General features: G+C 29.0%; 1 non-coding gene across 1 annotated transcript; it reads left to right on the forward strand.

Annotated features, from left to right (window-relative positions):
* The first annotated feature begins 293 nt into the window (after positions 1-293).
* On the forward strand, positions 294-400 carry LOC121128794 (U6 spliceosomal RNA). The gene has a single exon (XR_005868285.1). It is a non-coding gene; the product is annotated as a U6 spliceosomal RNA (small nuclear RNA).
* Positions 401-9,140: the final 8,740 nt, after the last annotated feature.

The following is a 9,140-nucleotide window of genomic DNA, read 5'->3' on the forward strand; positions in this document are numbered from 1 at the left end:
TGACACCTAATTATGTTAGGTACAAACGCTAGTTATTTATACAATCAATATTTTGGTTATTAAGACTCTAATTCCCACTGAAGCAAGTATATGAACTAGAAAAAAAAAATTATAAAATTATATAGGGTCTACTTTTATCCATAATAAAAATGAATCGAAGCATCTGCATACATACCTACGTGAAAGAGTAATCTCCTATTCCCTTCACCGGCGTGCGCGCTCCTTTAAAAAAAAAAAAAAGAAGGATGTAGCAAATGTTTTTCTTTTTAATGAATAATTTTTCCACAAAGTTCGTACTTGCTTCGGCAGTACATATACTAAAATTGGAACGATACAGAGAAGATTAGCATGGCCCCTGCGCAAGGATGACACGCAAAATCGTGAAGCGTTCCACATTTTTTGGAACCGCTAGTTTATGTTCTCCTGGATGGTATTTTCTGAATTCCTGGTTTATGTGTATAATGTACCATTTTTGTCAATAAACTACTTTTATAATAGATTATGTTCATGGGCTGTGGTTCTAATCCAGCTCATACCATTGGTGCTTTTGATATATTTTTTTCCCTTTACATTATTATATATATATATATAATCGAAGATAACTCTTTAGTAAAACTGTTTGTATTATGTAACTTAATTGCTTCTGCTTTATTATGTTAATGGCAAACATGTAACTCTTCACTCTATAACTAATTTTATTATTCTTTCCTTCGTTCTTTATTATCTTTTTTAACTCTTTACTTTTTAAAACACCAGGATATTGTAAAGTACTATGTATAATATAATCGACTACAAAAGGTCGAATCAAAAGAAATTAAAAAGACAGAAAAAATATATTTTCAATATATCAAGTTCTCCATTTTCTGGTTTATTTACAACACTTGTTTTCCTTGGTATTACAACGTCTTTATATACATACTAGTAAAGGGTTACCCGGCGTTGCTCGGGCCAAGGCGGGAGAGGGAAATCACATTGAAAATGTTCCAAATTAATTGAGACAATTCAAAGTTATTCAGAAAATTCATCTATATACTAATAGTTATAATATGAATGTTTCGTTGTTTTCGAATAAGTTCCTGATAATTCTAATTATTATTCTCATGGATTCTTCACGACTATATCAATCCTGTAAAGTCAGGTAATCAACAAAGTCTCATTCTCAAAAAATATTCTTATTTTTTTTAATATATATATTCATAATACTATAAGGTTACAAGAGGCAATAATGTGTTATAAACTTCAAATAACATACCAATATATATTCCTCTACCAAAAAGTGTAGATGAGAAGACCATTTTGTATTAACTTCAAAAAATTGCCCAAATCGAAATTCGCAAAAACTTTTTTTGCACTATTTTTGCAAAAAAATAATAATAGCAAATATTGGAATTGTAAAAAAAAACACAAACCTATCAATACTTTTTTCGTACTTGCAAGAACAAACAAGTTATGAATAATAATGATTTCGAAAAAATAACACTCGATAACTGGTTTATTTTTATGAATATTGCAAAAAATATGCATTGGGAGGCATAATCCAAAACTAATATCAGTTTCTCTCTGGGTCATCAAGTTTCGGAAATATTTGAGATTATAGTAATTCAAGACTATTATCGTTCAGATACATATTTCATCATCAAGACAATCACCAAATTGAACTAATATGAATAAAAGTGATGTAAAAAGGTCTTTTATTAATTCTGTATCCTCTTCTGAACTCGACATATTTCCATTTTTAGACTGAAAAATGGTGAAAAACGACACTCTTATTGAGACCATTATAACTTATTTAACATTCATAGTGATAAGGAGTAACATAGCTCAGTCATATTATATATACATGTTTCATCTTTTATTTAAAAAAAAATAAGGATTCCAAGGGCTTTAATTCGATTTGGTATTTTTTGAGTGATCTCATTTATTAAGGGGGTGAACTGGCAAATCAACAAAATTATCTTAATATTGTTTACAATTTCAATGTCCTCATAATGACGTCAAAGCACGTAATAATAATATAAATATCATAACATAATACCGCGCTACGCACAAATTCAAATAAAATAATTATTAATTAGGTATATTTTGAATATTAAAATTCTCTACTCATCATCAATGGATCTCTTCGTGGTTTATATCCTGTAATTCCGTTTCCCAATTAAGGGAGTTCACTCTACTCTCATACAAAGCTTTACAGTTTTTCTCCTATGAATTTTCATCCTGTCGTCTCTCGTAGAATACGGAGTTCCGAATAAGACTTCGAACATTCTTAAGATGGATGAACAAGTTAGAAGTATATTTCATTGGTCCTATTTGTTGGAGAACAAAACAGTCCACTTCTTCAGGTATTTATGAATGAAGAATGGCTTAGGCTTTAAAAATTGTCAAAGTAAACTAAAATTGCATCTAAATTTCAAATTGTTGTATATTTTAGTTTTATTGCTATAACTTATCATTGTTGTAGTACATAATTTACAAATTATTAATAATATATTTCAAATCTAGAGCATTTTATCTGAAGTTGAAAGTAAATGGATCATGTGAAAGTTTCAAGCGTTGAATATATTCATTGTTCTATATGGATAGATAGATTCCCACCAAAGGAAAGAGTCGATTCTACTGTAGTATGAAGCTTAGTTTTGTTCGGTTTACATCTTCAGCTAAATTTTCATCCTGTTACACTCCGTAACAATGTACATATCTAGTTTATTTTATTACAAATTCAGAGCCCTCTAGAGAATTACACAATTTTTTTAAAAAATCATTCAAAAATATGATTTTTTGGACCGATGACTTTTGTCAGGAGCAAAAAGTGTCAGGTTCAGTATCGAATGTTGAGGTAAGTAACGAGTATTCAAGCGATTAACGAGTAAAGCTTGTAATTCCATAGAATATTTTCTTAGAAACTCGAAAATACTCTTGTTGTAAAATTAGCTAGTGGCACATCACTATAAAATACTAATGTTATGTACAACTACAAGTTGCGATGTCTGTACAAGTTTCAATTTCTTCATTTTGAATTACATTATCTATTTACAATATTGGTTATTCTAATTAACAACCCCCTGTAATATTAGAATTATTAATATAACATACCTAGCAATATTTGGGATTTTAATTTTCTATGATCCTTCTTGTATATTGAAGTGTTCTGCAAATAGCTATATATTTTTTAAACTATTTTCCTAAAATTGAATATTCTATGAGCAGCTTTGAGTTTTGGAAATATTTAATTTTTGAAATTTTTTACCAAAAAAAAAAATATTTCATTTTGCACAGTAATAAAGATTGAAGGTGCTAATGAGGGTTGTAATCTTTTGTATTTCCCATGGACAAATTTCTTGTAAACATCACAAGATACTAGATAAATCAATTTACTAATATCTATTTTACCTTTTATTTGATACATTACACTCTATCTTTAATTTTGAAGGCTATCTTGAGAGAACTTAGTTGTCAGCAAATGGTACAATTACACAAAGCAACGGATTAAAAAAAAAAAAACTAGGTATAAGATTAAAAATGTATCTACATTGATTATAAATGACGTCAAATTGATTGATCCCATTTAAGTAATGAAAACACAGCATTTCTATGGATATTAAGTAAATTTATATAAATAATCCCTTCGCCCGCTTCAGTCCACCCCCTACGGAAATTCCCGAAGCACTTCTAGACTTCTGTGCACGCCTCCTGCATGCTTTTTTCTCCGTAATTAGGCATTTTTTAACATACATATAAAGATCGCATAATGTAATATAATAACTTATTTTATGGTGTACATATTATTAATATCCTAAATGTGCTTCTATGTCAGTAAATGTTTACTTCTAAATACGTATTCTTCTTAATACGTATTTGAATAGGTTGTTTTGAAATAATTATATAAGAATAAATATCCTTGGTTAGCATCATTATTTTCTATTTGAATAAAAAATGACCAACATAACGACGTAGTATTATAAATATACCTACATTGTTTTGTTTTTTTAAATATTATATATTATTTTTTTAAATTTTGGTTTGTTTAAATCATGGAGCTCTTCTATACGTATGTAAGTACATACATTCTCACGTCATATTTTGTGGTTGAAAAACAAAGATTTCATTCTTTCAACATATTTTTCGATAGCTTTTAGTATACATACGTACAATCATTATTTTTACGGTGTGGTGAAGTTATATATAATGCAGTGGAATGATGATCATGGTGGTGAGTGGTAGTAGATTCTATGCATGATATCCCTTACACACTTTGAAGGTTTTGATTAAGTACATATCCACACATATTAAATACTAATAATTGTATTATTATATATTATACGTTTTATAGATCTATAAAATAATTATAAATGAGTTTCCATTGATTCATATTTTTAATCTAATACATTGTAAAATACTATCATTGAACATTATAAAAGTTTGACACTTGCGGTGAGAGAAAAAAATCATTTTCATTTAATTGGAAGATTGGAAAAGTTGCATAAAATATTTTAACACATAGTATAAAAACCTATAGAACATGAGTTTATAACAGTCCATCCGTGCCGCCAAATCCGACCTTAATTATATATACAATAAACTTTGTACATAAATGTACCTTTCTTGGATATTGAAGATCATTGCTTTTTAGTCTAAAGCAGGTTTTGTCTACATACTAGGCGTTCGAAAAGTTATTTATCAGTAAATGAAGCCGCTTTGAGAGATTTTGTGAAGTTCCAATATTTTTTTTCTCATGTATATCAGATGAAGCTTGATTTTTTAAATAAGAAACTGGGGTGTAATATTGTAATATGGTAATTATTAAAAAAAATGGAAGAAAAAAGGTTAGAGATCGCCTCACTGGTCCGAGTCGGACCTAGCTACTCTGATATTGTTAAGAGGCTGAAGGTAAGCCGTAATACATAGTACAAGGTCAGAAAGCTCATGGAGTATGGAGAAGGCATTAGGGATTAGCCTAAAAGTGGTAGATCAATAAGCCTGGATCAGAGAAAACATACATTTATGGACTAAAGACTTTTGTTCTCCCCAGTCCCCTAATCTGAATCCGATAGACCTTTCAATAGGGTGGCATATTGATTCCAAGGTCTGTAGAGTCTGACAGAGCAACATCACCAAACTAGAAGCCTTCGTGGAGTCCTATTGGAGAAGGATGTCCAGTACTTTGATTGTTTAAGTATATCATTCCAACCTCATATGGAGGGTGTAATTGAAGCTGGTAGAATTCAAATTCATAAATAATACTTTAATTATTTACCAAAAATTTCAGTCAAACTCAGAAGCATAAATCGAGGAACAAGTCTCTATAAAGTCTATAGGATAATGAAGGGCAAGTACCCACAGCAAATTATATTTATTGGTGTTGTTAGCAGCGAGTGTCACAGGGAGGTTATGAATGTGTAATCTAAGCTAACGGTAGTTTTATTGATTGAATGTTAAATTTATGTTATTTTGTTGATTTTTGTGATTTTTAATTAAAAATTGGTTAAGAAATAAAGTCACAGTGAAAGTTTAATTCTTTTTCTCAGCTTAGGAACGATAAAATAGACCATACTTCACATAAAAATATAATAAATGTGCAAAAAATACTACATATATGAAGTTATGAGTTTTATAAATCACACTTTACCTTGGATTTTCTAAATTGCATTTAAAAAAAACAAAAACATAAGAGCTTTACTTTTACATCGTTAAAATTAACAAAAAAAAAAAATCATATATCTTGAAAAATTGGAGGCAAAAAACTAAAGTAATAGTTAACTGTTTTTTTTTCATAAAAAAAAAAATATTTATATAATATATAAGTTTTGTTAAGCTAACTGATAACTTTTCAATGATGTATTTATTATATTTGACTATGTATTATTGCCTTGGTTGAGGATATACCACTTATCAAATCTGTATCAAAATTCTAATTTCTTCACCTTGAAGGGCTCAAAACTCAGAGTTGGCTTAAGTTACAGAGTTGAAATTTCGAGAGACATTGTTTGCATACTTTCTTATAATACTTATACGTCTTACTTGAAGTCTTGTAATATTGCTCTAAGGTATTAGATATGATGATAATATTTCCTTGAGTTGTTTTTATACCTATTTCATATGTATAAAATAAAAAAAACATCATATTAATTTAATAACATGAAAAAGTTAATAAACTAATAATAGTAATAACATAGCAACTTATCTAACTTAAAAAATGTAATAATACATTTAATATACAGATTAATTATGATACGAGAAAAAAATCGAAGGGAAAAACACCCCTAGCATTTTAAAAAGAAATTGTAAATATTTGTCTTCTTCATGGTGCATTTATGTGTTTATAAATGTTTACCTAAGTTATTATTTATATAAGGAAGGAGTTGATTTTTCTATGTTTCATGTTGATTTTTTAGTACTCAGAGGCTCCTTGTTAGACAGTCGGAAGTTCTTAAAAAAGAAAAGTTTTCTGAGCATTTCATATATAATGAATAGAGTTGAAATTTTTGTAAGGAAAAAAAGACCACACGGAGAAGGCGGGAGGGAGACATATGGTACACTTAAATGAAGAGTCTTGTTAATATCAACTGCCTATTATATAATTTTAGGGAGAGGAAATTAAATACTGTTTTAAAGAAGAAACCCCTCTACATTTGAAATAGCATTAGTGTAAGGAAAATATTGTCATTCTATTTAAATTAATATTTATTTATCTTATTTTACATTTTTAAAACAATTTATACCAAAGATAGGCAATAATGCTTACTTCAGAGGTCACAGGTAAGCCGTTACATGATCATAAACATCTAGAAACGTTTGGTACTGTCTCAGATAGGAGAATAGGATGCATTATATTTACTAAACTTATTGCACAAAATAAATATTGGAGCATCGGCACATGCGTATTAAGAATAAGTTTATTCAGTTCAATTGTCAAGCATTTTTTCCCCTGTGTTTTCCCGGAAATAATTCATATTATTTTCATAACTAAGAAATGTAATAAATATCAAAATACCAGTAATAAAATAATAATATATAACAATCGAAAGAGAAAAATCTGAGGGCGATTCCACAAAAATCACTGATTCCGATTAATCGTCCCATCAGTGCTATAAAGGTTCGGGTAGATTAGGAACAGGTGTTGCATTAACATTACAAATAAACTTTGACTTTGTTTGTTAGTTAGCCTGGAATATTTGTTTCATTTAAAAGTCGTAGATTTTCAAGAAAATCATTGGTTTAATAGGAAAATGAGCCAAAATTGCCTACTTTAGGTAACAAAATAACCTATAATGTGGGGATAATAACTAAAGATTTTTGAAAATAATTTTTTTTTTCTGGATTTTCGAAATTTTTTTCAAAAAATTGGATATTTCAAATTTAAATTTAAAAATTTTTTTCTATAAATTTAATCGAGAATAACTATGGATTTAAAAAGTTTTTCTAAAAAAATCTATTTTTTAATGAATAGTTGTGTATTTTGAAGCTTTTATCCAAAAAGTTTTATATTTCAAAAATTTTGTAATTGTTTGAACTATTTTTTTCGAAAAATTTAATTTTTCAAATCATTGTCTTTTTTTAATTTTTTTTTTCAAATAAATTCCCCCCTCCCCTCCCCTAAAAAAATAAAAAAAATATATATATATATTCCTGCTGAAGGCAAGGCCCTGATATATGTTAAACATTTTTCGAATATGTAATCGACATTAATTATTTTGCTTCAGAGTTCTAAAGTAATAGTTTGAACTCTGCTGTGCTTAATGCATAGGCTTATAATGTAAAGAGACTTACAGATAAGGAACAAGTATGTACAGGAGACCTAAGAGCGATATTTATTGTCTCAGCTGGGATGTAATCCTCGTTTAACATTAATATCCCCCCACATCGACAATATTGGATTTGATACAGGGGTAAATCTGCTGTGCTACTGACCTAACTCAGTCCAGTTTCTAAAAACTCTCAAGGACATTGTCAAAGTCTTCAAGGCGAATTGTATTCATCAGTAAAATAATTTAATTGTTGGTTTATTTTTAGTTGCAGGCCTTGGATAAGAGGTCTACTTTTAAGGCTAAAATACTTATAAACGTGAATATAAAGGAATTCTTCCTACCAATTCATAATATATAATTTTTATATATTGTAATTATCTATATATATATATATATATATTTACATGTATGATATGATTAAAGATAAGAAGAAAACAAAAATAAATCAATTCACATAATTAAAGCCCACATTTTTGTTTCCACATGATTCCCTAAATCTTATTTAGTTTCTATTAATTTCTCGTCATATTCAGACCAGCTTTGGTTCTTTATGGTTCTTTAGTCAGAGAAAGTTCATACTTATATATTGATATGTTTGTTGTCAATTAATGGCTAAATATGTATGAATATTAATTATTTCCATTGTGACCATTTTTTTCATTAAACTCAAGGTGAGTATTCAATTGTGTTTATTACTATTTATCATAAAATTTAACAAAAACTTTGGTAAGCTGGAATATTACCATAATTTTTCCATTAAAATAAATAGATATTTTCATTTTGCAAATTTAAATTTCTACATTCCCTTTATTTTTTAAGTCATTAATCTGAACGAATGAAGGCTTACTAATTTCATATTTTATAATGCTATTACTAAGTGAAACTTCCATTATAAAATATCACAAATAGTGTTGCAATCTTTAGGGGTAATTTCATACCGGGCCAGGCGTTATTTTTTAGTCATTACTATTATGCAAATTTTGAGAAGTTAAGTGTCATTTTGATACAACGTTTCGATGAACAATATTGTGAAATACATAATCAGCTGTCGATTAATAAGAAAAAAGAAGAAATATTTTTCTTAGTCGCCACCATGAGCACGCAGTACGAGAAGAAGATTGAGACCGCAGTGCTCATCCGCTCGAGATTGTCCCTTTATGCCATCTGGGAATAGGCTGGGGCATTTAAGAAGACCCCACAGCGGCACCCACGCCCTAAAGACCTCCATCAACAAGGCCTGGTCTTTGATGAGTGCAGAGTACATACAGAAGGTCCGCAGCAACTTCCGCCGCCGCCTGGAGCTCACCATCAATTCTGAGAGCCAGGGATACATAGAATATAACATATTTATCGGGTTTTAATTATAGTTAATGCACTTGATTCCTGTTTCACCAA

Source organism: Lepeophtheirus salmonis, chromosome 13 (genome assembly GCF_016086655.4).
Source record: "Lepeophtheirus salmonis chromosome 13, UVic_Lsal_1.4, whole genome shotgun sequence".
NCBI classification, from domain to species: domain Eukaryota; kingdom Metazoa; phylum Arthropoda; class Copepoda; order Siphonostomatoida; family Caligidae; genus Lepeophtheirus; species Lepeophtheirus salmonis.